Below are 20,646 nucleotides of genomic sequence, written 5' to 3'. Positions count from 1 at the left end.
CCAACAACCAACAACAATAACAACTGGACGCAACATTGCGGGTGCTTTGGGACCACTGTGCAGCAGGAGAAAGACAGGGAAAGAGGGGAAAAATAATTCGAAATTATTTGGCGCGTTCTTGTTGTGGTTCTACAGAGCGCAAAGTGTATTTAATTTAGCAGTTAATTAAATTTTCTACACTTTTTTATTTTGACCAACTCATTTCGGTGGCGGCATCTTTCAGTGCTGCCCTTAATAAACTTTGATTCGCAGCGGGAAATCGGGCGGTGGCCTCCCAAAAAACAATAGCAAGAGGACAAAAACCACCTGCTAATGACCTCAAATTGGCGACTGCAGTGAAAAGTCATCAAGCATCAAAGTGAGTCAATAACACCTGAAAACTCAATGGTAGCAACAAAGCAATAGACTGAAATGAAACACCTGCTGTTTGCATAATTTTATTCCCAAAAACTCAATGGCACCCTCTTTGTGCCCCCTCTTTGCCATATTATTCGCATTTTCATTAATTGGAATTTCTATGGTTAGACTCCTGGGGGTTTTCTGCCAACAAAAAAAACAACCACAACAACAACTGCGAACACCGGTAGCCTCGATTATGGGTTTGGCTTTGGTTTTTGTTTTTTTTCTATAATTTTTTTTTTGGTAGTTTCTGTTGTTTGTGTCGCGCCTGAATGCGGTTCGATAGAGCCAGACAATGGACAAATCTATTAATAAAGTTATGAAATTCGCAATTGTGTTCACAAAAAAAAGGTGTGTTGCCCGTTGGGACAAAGAAAGTACTCGTAACAGTAGCAATTGTAACAAAGCAACAGCAATTAAGCTTTTCAGCTCAACATTTTCGACTTTTATGGGTCAGTTTATGACAAAGCTAATATTGAAATATAGCGTTAAATTTGGAATAAATTAATTTTGAATTATTTTTTGGAATATGGAAAATTATTCAATTAATAAGAAATAAAGGTAAGAAATTTAAATTAGATAAATTAATTTAAGTTATTTATGATACAACTTAAGGTAATCAATATTTATACACAATTTTTTGACAAATAATTGTTGTTTTTTAAATTAAAATATATAAATTATTGAATCCGACTTTTAAAAAAATAGACAAACAAAAAAAAGATATAAGAATTGAAATAAAAAAAACTAATTTAAGTTCTTAATGATACAACTTTAGATATTCAACATTATTCAACAACACAATTTAATAAAAAACCCTGCACAAAATGATATGTGGGTATTTTATAGTAGCTCTAACAGCTGTTAGTATCTCTCCTTTGTGACCAAGTGCCGTTAAATGCTTCAAGTGCCATAATTAACGCATCATTTGAGCTAAAAGCGTTTCAATTCGTTTGATTGCATTGCATTCCATGTGTTTGTTGAAGTAAAAGTAAAAATTCGAGTCAATTTGTGGCCACACTTGAAGCTTTAGTTATTTGTTTGCTTATTTATTAAATGTGCCATGGCAACCACCCAGTGAACTAGCCACAAGCAAACCATCCACCCAACCAAGCACCCAACCACCCAAAACACTCAAGTAGCCAAAGAGACACTCGCGGAGAAACACACAAACAGACAGACAGCGTTTGTGTGCTAACAGCTGTTTGGCCATATAACAGTCGTATAACAGTGGCGGTTATAACAGCAAGCGAGAGCAAAAAGTAAACAAGAAGCGCAAACCGGCTGTTGTTGTTGCTATTGCTGTTCGATGTCGCTGCAGTTTTTACTTCCGTTAAAGAGCGAGAGAGCGAGAGCAATGCAAAGAGAAACACTACAAAGAGAGCATTATGCTATGCTACTACTATTCAGCACTAATTTGTACTACTGCCGAATACTACTATTTTAACAGCTGGTGCTGCTGTTACTGTTGGTGCGCTGTTCGTGTGCAAGTATTGTTGTTTTTTCTTTCTTGTTGTTGTTTTTGGGCAAGCGGAAGCACCACCAAAGAGAGGCCGAAATGACAACGACTTGAAACGACTCGGTCGACTTTGGCTTCGGGCCGACGACGACTATGCGAAAAACCAGTTAGCTGCTTTGGCAGTGGCGTTGGCGTTGGCAGCAGCAATTGTAGCAAAGCAACAGCAGCAGCAGCAACAGCAGCATAGGCAGTAACAGCAACAGCAACAGCAGCTCCAAACTCTTGGCCAGCTTGGCGCATGAGTTTCAGTTGAGCTTTGCCAGCCAAAACGACAACAACGACGACGACGCTGCGTTGGGTGCATCTCGAGTTAAGCTCTCAGACTCATTGACGAGTTCGCGTCGCGTTCAATTCAACAATCAAACTAAACACTAAACAACAAATCAACATCAAACAACAACAACAACCTACTACCAAACAACCAACAAACAAACAAGTTCTAGACAAGCAAACACAACAAGAAACAACTAAATACAAATACGAAACGGTAAATTTTGCAGTTGCACAAAACGTAAACAAATACAAAACAAAACTTGCTAATTAATCAGAGAGAAAGAGCAGCAACAAAAACCAAAAACAACAAAAAAAAAAAGCTAACAACTCCGGGAGGCCATTTCGCCAACCGCCCGCTCCTGTTCCCTCTTCACTCTTCCCTCCTCCGTCCCCTCGACGAAACCAGTTTGAGGCACAGAGCAATAATTAAAATAAAATAACAACAACAGAGAAAAGAATATATATACTATATATATATGCTATGTATAACTTAACTTTAAGTAACAGCAGCAGCAGCTTTAGTAGATTGCATTAAACTTAAACAAAAGGGCAGCTCGTGCTTGACAAAAACAAAAACTGCAAGTGTACGATAGTGTTATGTGAGTGTTTGTGTCTGTGTGGCTGTGTGTGTGTGTGTGTGTATTTGTGATGACTGCCTTCTAAACAGCCTTGAAAGCTGGCTCGCATCAGGCAGCCTCTGCTGCACTGTCAACCGAGCAACAGCAGCAGCAGCAGCAGCAGCAGCAACAGAGGCAGCAACAACACGAAACAACAAAGCGTTCCACAAGTCACAACAAAAGCGGCAGCAACGTCGTTGCTTAAACAGGCAAAAGAGCCACATCAAGTAGAGGCAGAAGACAGAGGCAAAGCCAAAGCTAAGCGATGCTAGGAAGACGCGCAGCTGACTTTATGACGTCGCCAGTTTGGCGTGTTAACCTGGCCAAGAGCAGCAGCAGCAGCAGCTACCTGGCTAGACATGAAACCTGGTGTTGTGTCTATCTGTTGCTGCCTGCTTTGCCAGCTTGCAACTGCAACACATACGCACACAGCTCACACACATACACACATGCTTGTAGCTTGAAAAGCGCTTGAGAGTGTAAGAGAAAGAGTGAGAGAGAGAGAGAGAGAGAGCGAGTGAGAGAGAGTTGAAGAACAACACAAAGATGAAAAATGAAAATAAAAGAAAATTCGCTTTTGTTTTGATGAGTTCTTTCCATAAATTCTGCAACAGTTGCCCCCATGCAAACGGATGCGCTACAAATTTTCAGCTAAAAGCCTAAGAAAAATAGTTAAAAGGCGCGCAAAATTTCTACTAAATGCAAGTGTGTGTGCGAGTGTATGCGTATTGTATGTGTGTGTGTGTGGAAAAACCGGTTGCAGTTAAGTTTTTTGCGCTTGGCTTTTTTTTCGCGTTGGGCGAAAATAAATAAAAGCGATTAACTTGAGACAGTTTTAGTAGCCAGCCCCCAAATCCACACACAATGCAAACTCACACACACACACACACACACACACAATAGCTGCAGTGGCCGGCAGTTTTTTGCCATATATATTTCTTTTTTACATATTTGCAACATAAATCTGCAGGGCATAAACTCCACTCCGAGTCGGAGTCGGAGTCCAGCATCTCTTTTGTAGCTTTAGCTTTTGCTACCAGTTATGCCATATATATTCCAAATGATTATTTGCTTAACTATAGTTTAGCTTCTTTTTTTTTTTGCACTCTCTTTCCATTCCCATTGTTTGCCTGTTATTCATTTGCCTTTTTTTTTTTTTTTGGTTTCTTTTTCACGTTTTTGCATCTTTTTTTGTCTATTTTGCAGCATGATTTTCACACACAACTGGAGGTCAAAAGAAATGAAAATTGTTTAAAAGAATTTCATAATTTACTTTATCAGTTCAGTTTTTTTGTGTGCGAGTGTTTGTCTGTGTATGTGTGTAGCTCTGTGTGATTGTGTGATGCCGAAAAAAAGTCCAAAATAATATAAATAATAAGTTTATTGTGCATTTCTGAATTGTGGCTTTTGTTTCTAACGCTTTTTGATTGTAATTTATGTGCCCCAAAAAGGCAACGCGCAACAAATTCGCAACAGGCCAAAGGAGAGGAGCTGCCCCAATAGACAAAGCTACTGCTGGAGAGAGGTCTCTGATTAGGCAAACGGATTTTCATTAATCACAGGTGAGTTGGTAACTTGCACCACAAACTAACTAATCGATGCTTTGCATAATGGGCAAAAGGGATTTCGAAGAGACGGAGAATCGTGTTTTGGCCAAGAAATTCCCAAGTGAGGCTAATTGCATTTTGGCTGAAAGCATTAGACAAATTGCAATTGCAAATGGTTCTTTAGTTGGCTGCCAATCGCTTTGCTGTCGAACGTTTGTTTGACTACTTAACTGCTATTTATATTAAATATTTGATAATTTTGTTTGCAGACAAATTGCAAAATTCCATTCAATTGTCTGTCTGCTATTTGTTCAGTTCTTAATGGAGAATTTCTTGGCAATCTCATGTAGTACGTTGTACGCACATATATTATATGTATGTTGTTTGCTGATTTATCATCAACGCTTTGGGGCCCGTCTTTAATCAGCGCCTTTAATGCCTCATTTGATGCACACATTAATTACTCAAATGACTTTCATTACGTCGTATATTGTTGTTCTGTGGCACCTCGGGGACGCCTCGGGGAGGGTGTTAAAAATGTTAAATTAAATGAAATTGAATTGTTGCTTGCGGGCGCTTTAATCAATTCAATTCAATTCATTTCAAATTCATTTCAACTGTTTGCAACTGTCTAATCGAAAGACTTTCAATTACGCGTATACGTAATGCGAGCATTTTGCAGGTGTTTAATTTCCATATCGCTCACACGCCACGTGGGCTAATTGCTGCTCTAAAATAGGGGAGGCAAACAATACTACGTGCTTTACATTATTAAAATGCCGCACAGTCAAAAGATGTGTGAAAAGCAAATCAATTAAAATCTCAATGCTGTATCTATTTCCATTTCTATCTGCATCGCTTCTGATTATTGTTATTGCTTATGTTTATATTTATGCCACTCGGTTCTCTTTCTCTTTCTGACTGTCAACCCGCGCTCTACACCTTTTGCAATCTGCATAACAATGGCCTGAAAGCTGCTTAAATGCTGCCATTTCAGAGGCAACAACATTTTAATTAAAAATCGTTTGCTGCGCTGCGTTTTCGGGGTTCGTTTCGGATTTGCCGTTTAGCTTTGCTTCGCTGTTGCACGTGTGCGACAAGCCTCTCGTTCCCTCTATCTCTCTCTCTTTTTCTGTGCCACGCCCCCGCTTTGAAAGGGGGCAACACATACAGCCACACAGTCAGCCGTCGGCTATAAATGTTAACAAGCATGCGAGATTTGCATAAAATGTGCGCGTCTCATTTTTCGGCTTGGATATTCAAATTCAAATTCAAAAACGCAAAACGACTCAATTTTTGCATTTCAAATTTTTCCGTTTTGTTTTGTTTTGCTTTTGCTGTCCACACACGCATGTGTGTGTTTGTGTGTTGGCAATTAAACGGCCAACGAATTAATCTTATGAAACGTTCCAAACAATTTCAACTTTACTGTCGATAGGCATTTTTAATAGACGCGAAAAATATTTATGAAAAATATGCAAAACGCATGTTTACGCCTGATTTATGATAATTGCGAATTGTTCAAACTTATTGCCAATACATACAAATTGCAGCTGAGTTTTGTGTAATTTTGCATAATAATGGCCCGAATTTATTGTTTATAAATATTCAAAATATTTTGTAGGCTATGAAATAAATTCGTGGAATTTCTGCTGAACAAAATATTTAATATATATTGAATTTGTTACTTTATTGTTTAAGGACTTAAACAATAAAAAAAATGTATTGCGCAGTTCCAAAATATTACTAGTAATTTCTCTTTCAATATTTTTAACATATTTCAAAGTAAGATACACTAAATATTTATAATTGTGTGTTACATTTTTTTTATTTATAATATTTCAAATTTGTTACTTTATTGCACATTCGACGTCATTGTTTATTGTCATTCTAAATTGTTTATTGGCAAAGATTTCAGCAAAAGAATATTTTGAGCAGTTCCAAGATACTTCAAGTAATTTTAATTTAAGATTTCCGCCAGATTTTAAAGCCATTTATGTTGAATATTTAAAATGAATTGTTAATTTATTATATTCAAAATATTCCCAATTTTTAACTGTATTTTATGAATATGTTTAACGTAAATTTGTAATACTTATACATAAATTAATTGATTTGCTTTTGCATTTTCTTTATGAATTCTCAAGCTAAAGTGATAAAAATTAAAATGAATAATAAATTTAAATTACTTTAATTTTTCGACATTGTGTCCGTTTATTTAAACAGTTTATAAATGTAGATTTGACTTAACAAAAAATATTTTGTGCAGATTCACATTTCAATTTTCCTCTTTAGGATTTCAAATATTTATTGTTAAGCTTTGTATTTATATATTAATCATTATTAGTCATAACTTTTAAATCTGTTTAACGTAGATTTGTAACATTTATACGTTAATTAATTGCATGCCATGCTTTCGCATTTCCTACTCGCTTGCATTTACATTTGTAAAATCATCCGAATGTCACGCCCACGTGTTCCGCCTTCATTGTCTGATTACTTCATTAAACAACTCATTAAAATCCACTTGAGAAATTTTGGGGTAATAATTATATGGAAATCCATTTAACAATTGGGCGCGATTCCAAAAATGTTCCAATTGAATGCCGCATAATTGAATTAAAACTGCGCTAATAAAGGCGTTCGTGGGCGTGGCATTTACATTATTAAATTATGACAGCGGCTGAAGTTTCTTCTTTCCACGTTGTTGCAGTTGTGTTGAAGTTTTTTTTTTCCACTGCGCTAATTAATTTTGCATTAATTGAAATGCAATTGCAATACAGATAAATCAACAAACATTTGCATCCGTCTACTCGATTCAATTCCATTCGATTTATGTTCGCATGTTCTGTTTCATTATTCCAATTGCAACTCAACTCAAAAATTGTTCATAAATCATTGGACTTATTGTTGGGGTTAATTAAAAATAAAAGAGAAAGAGACGAAAACGCAGCTGAAATTGCGTATTATGTTACCGAGAAGTACAAATTGAAGTTTTGTGTGCCGAGTGTTAAATTGAAGTTAATTTTTAATTATGGCCACAGAACGCACACGTTAAATTGCCTTTTAAAATTCAATTTACATTTCGGTTCCACTCTTGGCCAAGTCATCATTAATTTTGTGCTGCGAGGTGGGTGTAAAATGTTGTCGATTCAAGCAAAGCAAGAACTTTTAGAGTTAACATTAGCATTATGGATGGTGTAAAGTCTTTTAAGGGCAAATTTGATATGTTCAAAGAACTTAAATAAGCTTTTAGATTTGTTCGACAAAATTTTAAAAGAATTTAAGGCAAGAATTTTTCGAGTTAACATTAAAGCTTATTCGATTGTATCAAGTCTCTTAAGTGCAAGTTGAATAAGTTCCAAGAGCTTTGAATGAGTTTAATGAGCTTTTAGAGTAGCATAAAGTGTTAGTAATTTATATATAAATAAATTGTATTCGATTGTATTACGTTTTTTACGAGTGATTTAAATAACTTCAGAGAGCTTTAATGCGCTTTAAAAGTCGATTAAAGATTAAAAGCAGAAAGCGCGTTAATATAATGTAAAAAAAGTTTAAAGCATTTCAAACCATACCTGATATTTCTTTGGAGTATCGATTAAGATTGATTTAGAGCTGCATTGAAAGCTCATTCTAAATTATATAATGAATGCTCTTAAACCTTGTCTGAGCGAACTAGTTAATGAAATGTGCTGGCTATGCACTAAAATTTAATTTATTCAATGAGTTTTTTTAGAATCTAAATACTACACTACATGTAAATACTGCACTTATACTAAAATTTAATTTAATCAATGATAGCAGATCGAGTTCCATTTTTATGGCCAACTGCTAAGGGAACTCTCGCTTTTGAATCTCTTGCACAGTTTGAGAATCTAAATATAATATTATATAAATGCACATATACTAAACTTTAATTTATTCGACGATAAAAGATCAGGTTCATTTTTTATGATCAACTGCTTAGGCAACCCTCGCTTTTGATTCTCTTGCGCAGTTTGATTGGACAAAAAGCGCGTAAGAAGAACTTATGGTTTATACTCGTAGTCTTCTTGCGACTTTGCTTGCCAACAATTACGCGCATGTGCGTAAGACTCTGTTAACTTGGGCACTTGGCATCAAGCTTCGAGCATCGAGTTTGCTGCTTGGGCTCTCAACAGGAAGCTGCGTCGCTTGGCATTTAAAAACGTATTAATTTTGACGCGCCAGTGTTCGAGATGTTGCTGATGTTGTTGTTATTGCTGTTGCTGTTGCGTGTGTTGTGGCTGATGATGGTATCTATAGCTGCGGCCCGGACTTACAGCCGAGAGTGATATAAACGCGAATAAGTTACGTCAATTTTTCTGTGTGTCTGTTTGGCTTTTTGGGATACATTTTCGAAAAAGGTCTACAACCTTGGAGTTGGCCAAGTGGCAACTTTGGCTTTGGCTTCGGCTTTTGCTTTTGCTTTGACTCCCAAAAGTTTGACGTTTGATGTGGAGTTTTGCTTTGCTTTGATTATTGCCATTAATTAAGTCGATGCTGTAAACGAATTGCTTTTCACGTTTGACAAATGATGTGAAAGAGAGCCGCAGATTCTAATATGTGTGCACTGCGTCGTGTATTTGACTAAGATGCGTGTAAAACTTAGCATAAATATTACAATAATCTAAGACTATTTGATGCTAATGAGTGTGGGGCCCATCAAGCTGATCATTTGATATGACAAGTTACCGCCGGGAGACAGAACCGAGTTGGAGTTAAAGTTGGAGTTGGAGCCAATGACCCAAACGCGCAACTGTTAAATAAACGAGCAATTATTAATGCGAACTCAACTCGATCTGCGTCTTTGTTGGTTTCTTGTCTGACTTATAAAACATTTCATTACACGATACAATTGAGTGAACGCCTTGAACTTCCGCTTAAAGAAGTTCAAATACACAAAAGAGAGAGAGAGAGAGAGGGAGAGAGAGACAAACAACTAGCAGAGGAATGACAGTCAAGAAACGAAGACAGTCGTTTTATGCTGAGTTGTGGCTATCTATGTGTATGTGTATGTGTGTGTGGCTCAAGTTGAAGGCATGTTTCACACTTCAGAGCCTATCGGCGGCCGCAAAAAGCCAAACAAATTGTAAAGTCATAGGCAACCCAAAGGCAAAGGCAACCACGATGAAGACGAAGCGCAGAAATGGCAAACAGAAACACAGCAACAGCAACAGCCACAGAAACAGAAACAGAAACCAAGTCCAAGTCCAACATGGAGCTGTAGCTGGTCTTCGAGTGGCTGACTGGCTGCAGCCAAAGTTAAGCAGTACAAAAAAGGCTTTTAATTTTAATTTGCATATGGCAGAACGCGCTCGAGCAGCGCAACGAACGAGCCAGCAGATACAAAGTATTAAGTAAGTATCTGCTAGATACATGCATCGCAGCAAGTACTTAGAGAGCGCGGCGGCCCTTGCAATTTCAAGTGCCAACTTGTGGAAAAACAGCACAGCACAGGGCAACAACAATAACAACAACAACGACAACAACAAGAGAACAAACAACAACAACTCAGCTAGCAACTTGGACTTGCCCATGGCCCATGGCCTGGCAAAAAATGCAAGTTAAATTTAATTTATTTCTGCTGCGATTGCTGTGCTTGTCTAACCCCCGCATTCCTCCCTCTCTACTTTTCTTTCGCTGTGTGTGTATGTGTGTGTGAAAAATGGCCAAAGGAGTCGCCAAGTCCAAGTCCAAGTCTCACTCTCTTCTTAAGTGGGGTTCAACTCTAATAACCGCGTGTGAAAATGAAAATGGAAATGCCACAAAGTCGACTTCGTCGTCATCGTCGTCGTCGTCGTCGGCGGCGTTGGCGTTGGCGGCAGCAAGCGTTGCGCTCTGCTGAGCGCGACTTGCGAGTCCAACTTTAACTTCAACTTCAGCTTCAGCTTAAGCTCTAGACACGACTTGCGACTGGGCGCAACGCACTTGCCGCCATGCAACATGTGAACTTGTGAAAAATCGAAATTCCAATTCGTTGTTCCTTCTTCTTGTCTAGTTGTTGCTGTTGGTGTGGTTGTTGTTATTACTGTTGGTTGTTGCGTCTGAGAACTGGCAACGAAATGATTTACGCTTAAATAACATGTTGCATGTGGCAAGCCAAGTAATGTGTCTTTGTTGCCTGTGCAAAGCAATCATATTTGCCTAGTCCCCCACACACTGCACTCTCCACACTCCTCCCTTAACCCTTCGCTTAACTCGCAACTAATGCATCTTCTGCTTCTCTGTGTGTGTGAGAGAGAGCGAGAGAGATGCTGCCCCAAGTGGCATAGCATATTCAAAGCGCTGAGAAATTGAGAAATGGCAACCCGAATCACGAATTCAGGTCAGCATAGAACTTTGTTAACTTCTGTACAAATTATATTCAATTACAGAGCTGCTTTATCAAGATTTCAGCAGCTCAATTACCTCTCGACCCAAACTAGAGAAGTGGGGGAGGAGAGAGGGGAGGGCATTCAAGGGACAATACAGTTTCACAATTCTAGCAAATTGAAAGCAGTCACCTCTCTGCATGAAAGCTGTCCCGAGATCAAGCATCATTTTCATAATTATATAATAATCAATATAGTATACCAGAGACTTGAAAACAAAAGAAACGCCAATTCAATTGACAACAATAATGAAGAAAATGCTGTGAAATGTGAATGAACGAATTTGAGATGCTCTATAGAAAATAACTTTTGTGTTCTTGAATGCTTTATTGCTCAATTATGTGCGTCTAAAATATCACTTCGACTTTCGTAATTTCAAAGCAATTTGAAGGCACAAATATGTGGAAAATATACTCATAATTTTATAAGAATGTAATAAGAAGAATCTTAAGTAGTGTTTCATACAAAGTTTCATATTTTCCCCTAAGTTACTTTTCACAATTTTCACATCATTTCAAATTCAATTTAATCCGATAGAGTTATTTAATGTATTTACTTCACATATTATATAATATTCCTCTATTGTAAATCCCTTGATTGTAGGGTATAAGAAAAAGATTACTTCGGCACGTTTCAGACAAACAGCACTCAAAAATACCTTTAAACTGTGTGCTTTTGTTGCTGTTGTTGCAGCTTTTAGTCGGTGGTTTTCCACAAACAACAACAATTTTACATAATTTTCTTTAGTTTACTGAAAGCATTTGCCCAATTTGAATGAGATACTTGGACTCATCTGTTTTTATTGCTGCCATGTCCAATACTAACATACCAAGTAACCAAAAGAAAAAAACCAATTCAAACAAAACAACTCAATTTAATTTCTTTAGCTTATGCAAAGATCGAAGCTGCAACGACAACTTCCAACGGCAGCTGCAAAAGAAAATGTTGAAAGAGTCGTAGCAACAAAAAAAAAGGAAGGAAAAATCTATTGAAATTATTTCGTAATATTTGCAATTTGTTAAAACGTGGCCCGGAAAGTTTGAGTTTGCTTTTGTTTGCCATTTGCTGCTGACATATTCGTTTTGGCAAATATTGTAATTGCTTTAAGGCTTTACTGCACCGCACTGCACTGCAGAAATTTTACTGTTGTGGTTGCTGTTGCTGTTTTATTGTTGTCGACAATGTTGATGTATTATTGTTTGCAATTGTCTTATTTGCTGCTCATCGTTGTTTGATTGCTTGGCCTACAGCCTGCCTCTGCCTGTCTATGCGGCGTATGCGCAATTTCTGCAAACAAAAAAATATAAATAAAATTAAAATAAATAAATGCATATTATTTACACTGCGCCACAGGCACACAAATAAAAAAAAGCGCACAATGTTGACCGGTCAGTTGACTGCCCACAGCAACAGACAAGCATATTTTCATATTTTCCACCAACAGAAAGCCCCCACAACACCAACAACAACAACGGCAAACACTAGGTAGGTGTTTCGCCAGCCACAACAAACTCGACAACAGCGACAACGACAACAACAACAATGAGAACAACAAGTACAACAATTAACGTCCGACGACCTGCTGCAAAATGCATTTACAGCCTAAAGTAAATAATTTAATTAGCTGCTGTCGCTGCAGTCACAAAAATTTTAATTCATTTATTCATGTGCACCCTGTACACTATGCTCACAGGGTGTTTCGACTTGTTAGTGCATGTGGAAACAGTGAGAATTCAACTAAAGATAGTTTGTTTCAAATTTTTGCAACATCACATAAAAAAATTAACTGCAGAATTTATTTGCGATCTGATAAAAAATGTGGAAGTTATTTAAGAAATACATTTGTATGGCAGAAACGCCTACCGAAATCGAGTCTTAGCTTTTTTGGCTCACAGTCTGGTATATTTTGTATTCTATGGTATACAATAGTTTAAATGTAGTACTATATCAATCTACCAAATATAGTTTTCGGTATAAGTACATGTTATTATAACTTAGTTATTTCTTAATGTAAAAAAATTAGATTGAAATACATTGTTTCCTTGCTTTATCAATAAATGATTATATAACGTTTAATCACCTAAAATGTATGTTTAATATGTATATACAAGAGATAATATGAAATGATTTATTTCTCCTTCACTTTGTTGCTCATATTCTAGTTCTTTGTTCTTAAAGTGCATCTGCAGTTCGTTGTGATCTTAATTTCCTGGTTATGCATTTGCTTTTTGCTGCAGTCTCACAAATATTTTTTTGGCTAAAGCCGGTTTTTGGGGTTTTTTGTTAGTGTTTATTGCACCGGACACAAGCTGCAATTTGGGCCACGCGCCTACAGCTACAAGCCACATACGTTATAAATGTGACAGAAGGGTAAGGGGAGTGTAAGGGGGACGTAAGTGAGTGAGTGAGTGAGTGAGCTGAGATGTAGTGTGAAAAATGGCTAACTGCATTGGCAGCAGCAATTCGGCCAAAAGTGACAAATACCTCGATACACAATGTGACAGGTACATTCTTTGTTGAGGTTGCGAAATCGTCGCAATCGAAAAACCTACAGACAGACTAGCTGATAGACGACAAACGGACGGATAGACAGACAGTCAGACAGACAGATATGGATAGATATGGTAGACAGTTAGATGGATGGATGGATAGACAGTTAGCTACATATGGGAGACGGGAGAGAAAGATACGACTAGCTGCAGACATATTGAGCTCAGAATTTTGGCACATGCCAATGGCAACCGCAGCAGAAAAATGCCAAAAGCGAGTTCAGCCAAATGGCAAATGATTTGTCAGCAATTGTTGATGGGGTGACAATGACAGCATAGAGAGCACAAGAGGTAAAGAGGGGGAAGGGCAGCTGACAATAAGGTGACTCTGTCTGTGTGTAGTTGAAGGCAATTGCAGTGCAGACCATGCTTTGCATATCGATTCGATTGCATTGTTCGCAAAAGGGAAAATGCGGCAACACCTTGTGGCATGTGACAGATGAGATGGCTGAGCTTAGACGCATGGCTGTTGAGAGATGGGAGGTAAAGGCAAAAGGTAACCAGATGAGGCAGCTAATCAACGCACATATATATTCGATATTCTGCTAATGACAGGCTTTGGCTCTCTCTTTCTCTCATTTCGAAATCTGGTTAGCCAGCTATTTTTGAGACCAACGAAATACAACAGAAGATTGAACAGAAATAGAAGACAAAATTTCACATGTAGAGAAGAAATCCAAACTGAATAACTAGACTAGATTTGATATAGTCTATTATAGAAATTGAGTGTTTACTCATTTCGTATGCAAATGGTATTTTGTGGCAAGGATATCAATCCTCAGCACACGTGTGCTTAATTCAAAGAGTATAGTCAATAATAATAATTGTGTCTGTGATACGAATTTATTGATTTGCAGTTTGGGGTAAGAGATATGCATACAAAGAAAATAGGCGTGTTATTAAATGAGATACGATGATATGATATGCATGCTTAAATAGTGTAGGTAAAATACCTATTACAAGTATTGTAGATATAGAGATTTGAGCTTACAATGGTTACATTTTAGGTCAAGGAAACGGTTCATTGTGTGCTGTACAAATATAGTAGATATATAGCATTATTAATATAATATAAAATCGAAAGTTAAAAAAATTTCTGAGAATTTAAAAATATATTTACGTAAAATGTGAACTGATTGAGTTGTAGGCAAAAGAGAGGCAGCGACAGCTCTTTAAGTTCCTTCTTCAGGCATTCCACCTTCCAGTCCTTATCTTTAGTCCATAACTCACCTCCACACACTGGCGCCCTATTTCCGCAGAAGTGGCCCTGTTTTAAGGCCTTCTTTCTGTGTCTGGCTTGCAGCTTATTTCATACACGCACTGATTGGCTCTGGCGATACGAGTCGAAGCATAAACGCAGCTTTTATACATTGTATCTTTAATTGATTTTCGTCAGTCGACTGATTGAATTGGACTTAAATGCGACAAGCGACGCCAGGCAGACAGACAAACAGAAAGACAGACAGTTAAACAGCAACCACGTCAGATATTGTGGGGCAAACCAGAGTCTGATCTCTGACTTCCCCTTCGCTTCACTCTGTCGGCATCTTTCTCCGTTTTGCTGTACGAAACTTATCTAACAGCGTCGTCAGATCGTGATTGTACGACAAATGACATTTGACATGTTATGCGGATTTTTATTTTGGGTTCACAATAAACTTAATTGTATGATAGGAAATACTGAAGTTGTTTGTGGTTGTTGCTGCTGTTGCGCCTAATTCGCTGGCCCATTGTGGTTAGACTGAGCTGGCATGTGTGTTGTATGTGTGTTGCATGCCGCTTGAATACTTGGCTTATCTGTGAGTCGAACAAAAAAGTGCTCATAAATTTAGCTGCTAGTTGCAATTGTTTAATTGTTCGCAGTTGCATTTGTTGAAATGCAATCGCTGGTTTGTTATTGTTGTTGTTGCCACTGCTGTGGCCGATAATCGGTTTAAAAGTGACTCAACTTTTTGGTTGCATTTTAATGGTTGTTGCTGCCGAAAATTATTGTCAATTGTTGTTGCTGGCCATGTGGCTGGCTGCCGCATAAGCCGAATTAATTTCCAACTGTGTTTTTTAGTTTGTTTGCTGTTTGTTTATTCCCGTTTTTTGTTTGTTTGTTTGTTTTTCTCGAAGTTTTAATTGTGCAATTGTCTCGCTTCAACATTTACTATTATTTTTATATTTGGTGGTTGTGCGCCCGAAGTTCAAGTTGGCTTTTAACAGCTCACTCGCTAACTGGTCTTATGGCTTATGCAAGCATGCAGCCAACACTTGGCCAGCGTGACCTCCAGAGCTCCACAAACTTTTTTGGGCCAACCTATGACATCTGGCCAGACAAAAGATCACTTTTAGTTGCAGTCGTCGCTGTAGTTGTTGCTGTTGTTGTTGTGGGCGATTTCGATTTGCCATTATGTATTTATGATAGAGAGCTGCTGCCCCAATGCTCCAGGGCCGCCAGCTGATGTCAGTCGTCACTCAGTCAGTTAGTCTGGCAATCGTGATCGATGCGGCCACCAAAAAAAGAAACAGAAAAAAACCAAACTTAATGCCGCTTATTGTTTAAAGCCTTTTGAGCGTTTGCCTCTTCCCTTGGAATGCGATCATGTCTTGGCATTTTTTTTTTATGGTTGGCCGCAGGCTAGAAATTGTCCAAAATCAAGCGAAAATCCCTTGGCTTGGCTAACTGATTTGCACAACTGTCAACAACAGTTGCAGCTGCATTATTGTTTATAACTTCAAGTATTATTTTTTTGGGCCAAGTTTGTCGTGGCCCTTTTCAATCGGTCAATTGATTTGCCTGCCAGTTCTCTGCTGCCAGATCGTGGTTGGGTCGTGCCCATTTTGCCAGATAAAGGTTCGTCAACTGCTTGAAGCTCCTTGAGCGATTTGTCGTTGATTAAATTGAAGGTGGGTTTTCGTTTCAAACTTTTGCCAATGTTTTAGCTATTTCCATTTCCTGTGTGACCAAAGTCATTAACATTTCGGCAAGCTGTTTCTATTTAGTAGCAAAAACTTTTAATTTAATTACACACACAGAGAAAGACAGAGATTCGAGTGTATGTGAACACTTGTAGTGCCTGTTAAGTTTTAGCTTCTTAGTGAACTCGGAATTGGAATGTCTTTTAATTGAATTGCCAATGTGCTGCTGCTGCCTTGGGGCACAAGAGAAAAGGAGAGGGCTCAAAAGTCGCAAATCCAATCTGAGCCAAATGCGTTGCCGTGGCTAAAACCATTTTGCAATGACGATGAAACTTTAAAACGCGCAACCAAATTCGAAATGAAGATAAACATACAACAGTCGTCACACACATGACCAGACGATGTGCTGACTGAAGCTCTGACGTTGCTGGACCGAAGTTCTGACAAACTTGGCTAACCGCCATAGCACACAGGCAGGCAGGCAGGCAGGCAGCCAGGCACTGGCACATGCGGCGTATGCGCAATGCACAAATAAATGTCAACTTAGATGACATTGGCGAGAGGGGCGAGGACGTCGGGCATTTGGCGGGACTCTCATCTCTTTTAGCGCTGAGCCCGCATTTAATAAAAATGAATTAAATTAAAATACGCAACTGCTGACAAAATGTCAAGTGTAGCAATAAAACGCAAGTGCTGAAAAAGGGACGCCGGATAGAGAGCGGGGAGAAGAGCGAAATAGTCCGACTGACTGCCATGTGGCACGGGACACGGGGCAACGTTTGCTGAATTGAAACCGGCAAGCGTTCCTAATGAATTACACAGAATGCTGGACCGACCGTTGTCAGTTCCGTCCCTCGCTCTGGCTCTGGCTCTGGCTCTGGGCACGGGTTGTGCGCAATTTGGTTGATTCTGGGGTCTGGGGTTCTGCTTCTTTGGCTTTCAGAGCAGCAAGCAACAAACACAAAAAATTTGCAAAATTAATTTAACAAATTTTTAATTGCTCATGTCGTTTGCGCGTCCGATCAACGTGTTCGTCAGCTACACTGTGCAAAAGCAATGCGAATGAAATAAGCAAATTAAATGTGATTTGCGTTGCTTTGCCTTTTTATTCAATTTTGCGAGTAACGTCTGCATTTCGCTGAGTGTAACGACATTAACAACCTGCCTTGAGGCCTGGCGGCTGTTTGTTTTTGGCCGCTTCGCTTTTTGCGTGTCTTCATCGGCAGCTGCGATTCAAGTCGACTCAACTCGCAACTCGAAGCTGGCAACTGGCAACTGGCACTCGCAAAGGCGGCACGGCACGGCGGTTTGCCACAAAACAAGTTGAAGTTTAAGGTCATGAGTGTATGCACACACACGAAGCGAGTGAATGCGGCGCGTATCCAGTCAACTGTCAACATTAAATATGTATGCGGCAACATTTTATGGCGCCTCAAGTTCAAGTGCAACCTGTTAATGGCAGCAAAGCAGAAAAGAGCTAAATTCGCTTTTGGGTTTTGCTTGCTTTTTTCTTCCTTTTATATCTCTTCTAGAAACTGTGCAACAACGAGAAAAGCTGCAGCAGCTGTCAGTCTTTCTAGCTGCCAAATCAGCTTTTCGTTCCCTTTTACCTTTACCCTTTTACTTCCCCTTCGTCTAACGCTTTTTGGGTCCTTTCGATCGCATCCGAACACCTTCTCAACTAGCAACAGCTGCCAAAAATTTTACTTTGCTGACAGGATACTAAAATGAAGAAAAAAAAAAAGGATTTCACCTTAGACCCACGTGTCGTATGTGTAATGCGAGTGTTCAATTGAATGGACAGGCAAAGGCATCAGAAATTGCCATAGCACACGCTGTGTGGCAGCTGCCTATGCATGGCACACAGAGAGAGACTTATGAAAAAGTTTTTATTTCGCAATAAAAGTGAAGAAAGCAAAACGGAATTGCTGGAGCCGCCCTCGCCCGCTTTTAATACCAAATTTATTGATACACATGAACTGTGTAATATGTTGGAAAGGAGCCTTCAATAAATCTTTTAGTTGATGAAATTTCTCATTCAGATACCCTACACTAAGTGTTTGAAATATTGATGTTTGCTATGCAATTAAATGTAATAGTCAAACATTTATGAGGAAGGTTACTTTCAGTGAAAGTAATCGATCTCATTTATTATGTATTGACAGATGACTTGCTCTAGAATTTATCCTATTCTAACTAATATTTTATTTAGCATTCTTCATCCAGTTTATTGCTGTTAAACTAAAGCATTTAATGCATTAAACTAAACTCATCTATGCAATTATCTGCAATAGTTAAACATTTTTGTTGAAGGTTGCTTTCGGTGAAAGTAATCGATCTCATTTGTTATGTAATTGATAGAAGACTTGCTCTAAAATTTATCCTATTCTAACTGATATTTTATTCAGCATTCTTTATCAAGTTTATTGCTGTTAAAGTAAAACGTTCAATGCACTAACCCAAACTCATTTGCAGCGTATCTGGCAGCATATCAAGCTTGTTTAATAGATTGCTTTGTGCGCGCGACTCCCCAGTGACTTAATTTGCAAATATTTTGCCACTACTCAAATGCAGCCAGTTAGATGCATTCAACGAGTGTACGAGTGTACTCACAATTTTAGCCAAACAAATTGCATTCGTCATTTGTCAGCTACATTGTTTGTCAAAGCGTTCCCCAGAGAGAAGCAGCTGTTTGTTGGTTTTCATAATTTGCCAGTGAACCAAGCCAAGCTGCCAGCTACCGGCTACCAGTTGCCAGTTGCCAGTTCTCTGCAGTCAGCAGTCGTTTGTTGGTCAGCTACTTGATTCCCAACGACCAGCTACCGCTTTTAGTTTAGCCAGATATCAGCTTCAGCTTTTGAGTTCTCAGTTCTCGACTTTGGCAATTTGTGTGGCAGCTCAATGCAGGAAGTTGGCAATCGACAAACGATGCCCATAATGATGATACCATGAAACTCACTCACATTGGGGAGAAGCTGTTGTCGGTTGAGAAATGCAATTAATTACTTATGTAGATGGCTCCCAGTGGCAGGATACTGTGACTGTGGCTCAGTTGCTTGGTCCCTGCCTGGTCATAATCAGCTAACTTAATGTGGATAGCTAGCTGGCTAATCAGCCATGCTATCCATTTATAAAAGCTAGCAAAAAACAAATTAAACTCAGCCAAACAGATTAGCATCTGCATCGCTCCTGCAATTCCATTTCCATTCGCATCTGTAGCTGTATCTATATCAGTGAATGAATCTGTATCTGCATCCGTAACTGCATCTGTGAGCTGCACTCATTGTTGGTATTTAAAATGCAAATTCGCATCAGCAAAAGCGATTAGCTCGTGTTGATGATGATGATGATGATGACAGAGCCAAAGCTCTGCTGGAATTCTATAGCGCTCAGTCCTCGGGGCGGCAATGAAAATATTTAAGCGACATTTATGCACGAGACACCAAAAAAACAAAAACAAGTAAGAAAGTTACAGTCGAGTGTGCTCGACTGTGAGATACCCGCTACCCATTTTTAATAAAGGCAAAATATTGCGGTATCATTTTGAAAATATACCGAAAATACTTTTAAAAAAAAATACTAAAAATATACCAAATGATATGTTTGGTATATCAATATAGTACCGCATTCAAAATATACCATAGACGGCTCAATATACCAGATTGTCAGCCAAAGTAACTAAGACCCTTATAAGTAGGCGTTTTTGCCCATACAAAAGTATTTCTTTTATAACATCGACAATTTTTATCTGATCGCAACCAAATTTTCAGGAATCATAACTACTATAGTTATTATTATATATACCAAAATTTGCAACTCTAGCTTTAAAATTACGCTTGTTATTCGATTTTTTGATTTGCGGGGGCGGAAGTGGGCGTGGCAAAATTTGAAACAAACTTGATCTGCGTGCAAACATAACAAATGCTGTCGAAAAAAAATTATAGCTCTATCTCTCGTAGTCTCTGAGATCTAGGTGTTCATACGGACAGACGGACGGACACACAGACACACAGACGGACAGACGGACATGGGTAGATCGTCTCGGCTGTTGACGCTGATCATGAATATATATACTTTATAGGGTCGGAGATGCCTCCTTTTACCTGTTACATACATTTCCTGTCGGCACAAAGTTATAATACCCTTCTACCCTATGGGTAGCGGGTATAAAAATGGTGGAGGAGACTATAAAAAAAAAACAAGGAAGATGCGCAAACAAAACGCATGAGAACCAAACAGAAAACTGAATTAAGCATCAAGCGCGTGGGTTGTGGGTGTGGCGGTGGCTGCAACACTCGACATCCGTTGTGGCGGGGCACTAAGCGCAGCTTCCGCAGGCGGCAGCGGCAGTGGAAGTGGCAGGATGCCAGTCAGACCGAGAGCCAGGTAACCAAAAGGGACTGCAACTGGAACTGGAGATGCGACAATGGCAACGGAAATGTTAAA

The 20,646-nt window shown here is 38.8% G+C and overlaps 1 protein-coding gene across 4 annotated transcripts in view; it reads left to right on the top strand.

Annotated features, from left to right (window-relative positions):
• The window catches only part of LOC132793488 (uncharacterized), a 95,614-nt gene that overhangs the window by 2,042 nt on the left and 72,926 nt on the right, over positions 1–20,646 (top strand). For 2 of the 4 annotated variants that reach the window (XM_060803436.1, XM_060803432.1), the window contains exons 1-2: positions 2,135–2,405; positions 4,015–4,370. The gene's annotated coding sequence lies outside the window, so the exon portion shown is untranslated. Of the gene's footprint in view, positions 1–2,134; positions 2,406–4,014; positions 4,371–20,646 lie in introns of those variants that run through there. The other 2 variants (XM_060803433.1, XM_060803435.1) reach the window with 2 other exon arrangements.

This window comes from Drosophila nasuta, chromosome 3 (assembly GCF_023558535.2).
Source record: "Drosophila nasuta strain 15112-1781.00 chromosome 3, ASM2355853v1, whole genome shotgun sequence".
NCBI lineage: Eukaryota > Metazoa > Arthropoda > Insecta > Diptera > Drosophilidae > Drosophila > Drosophila nasuta.
This window is presented reverse-complemented; position numbering and strand designations above follow the sequence as displayed.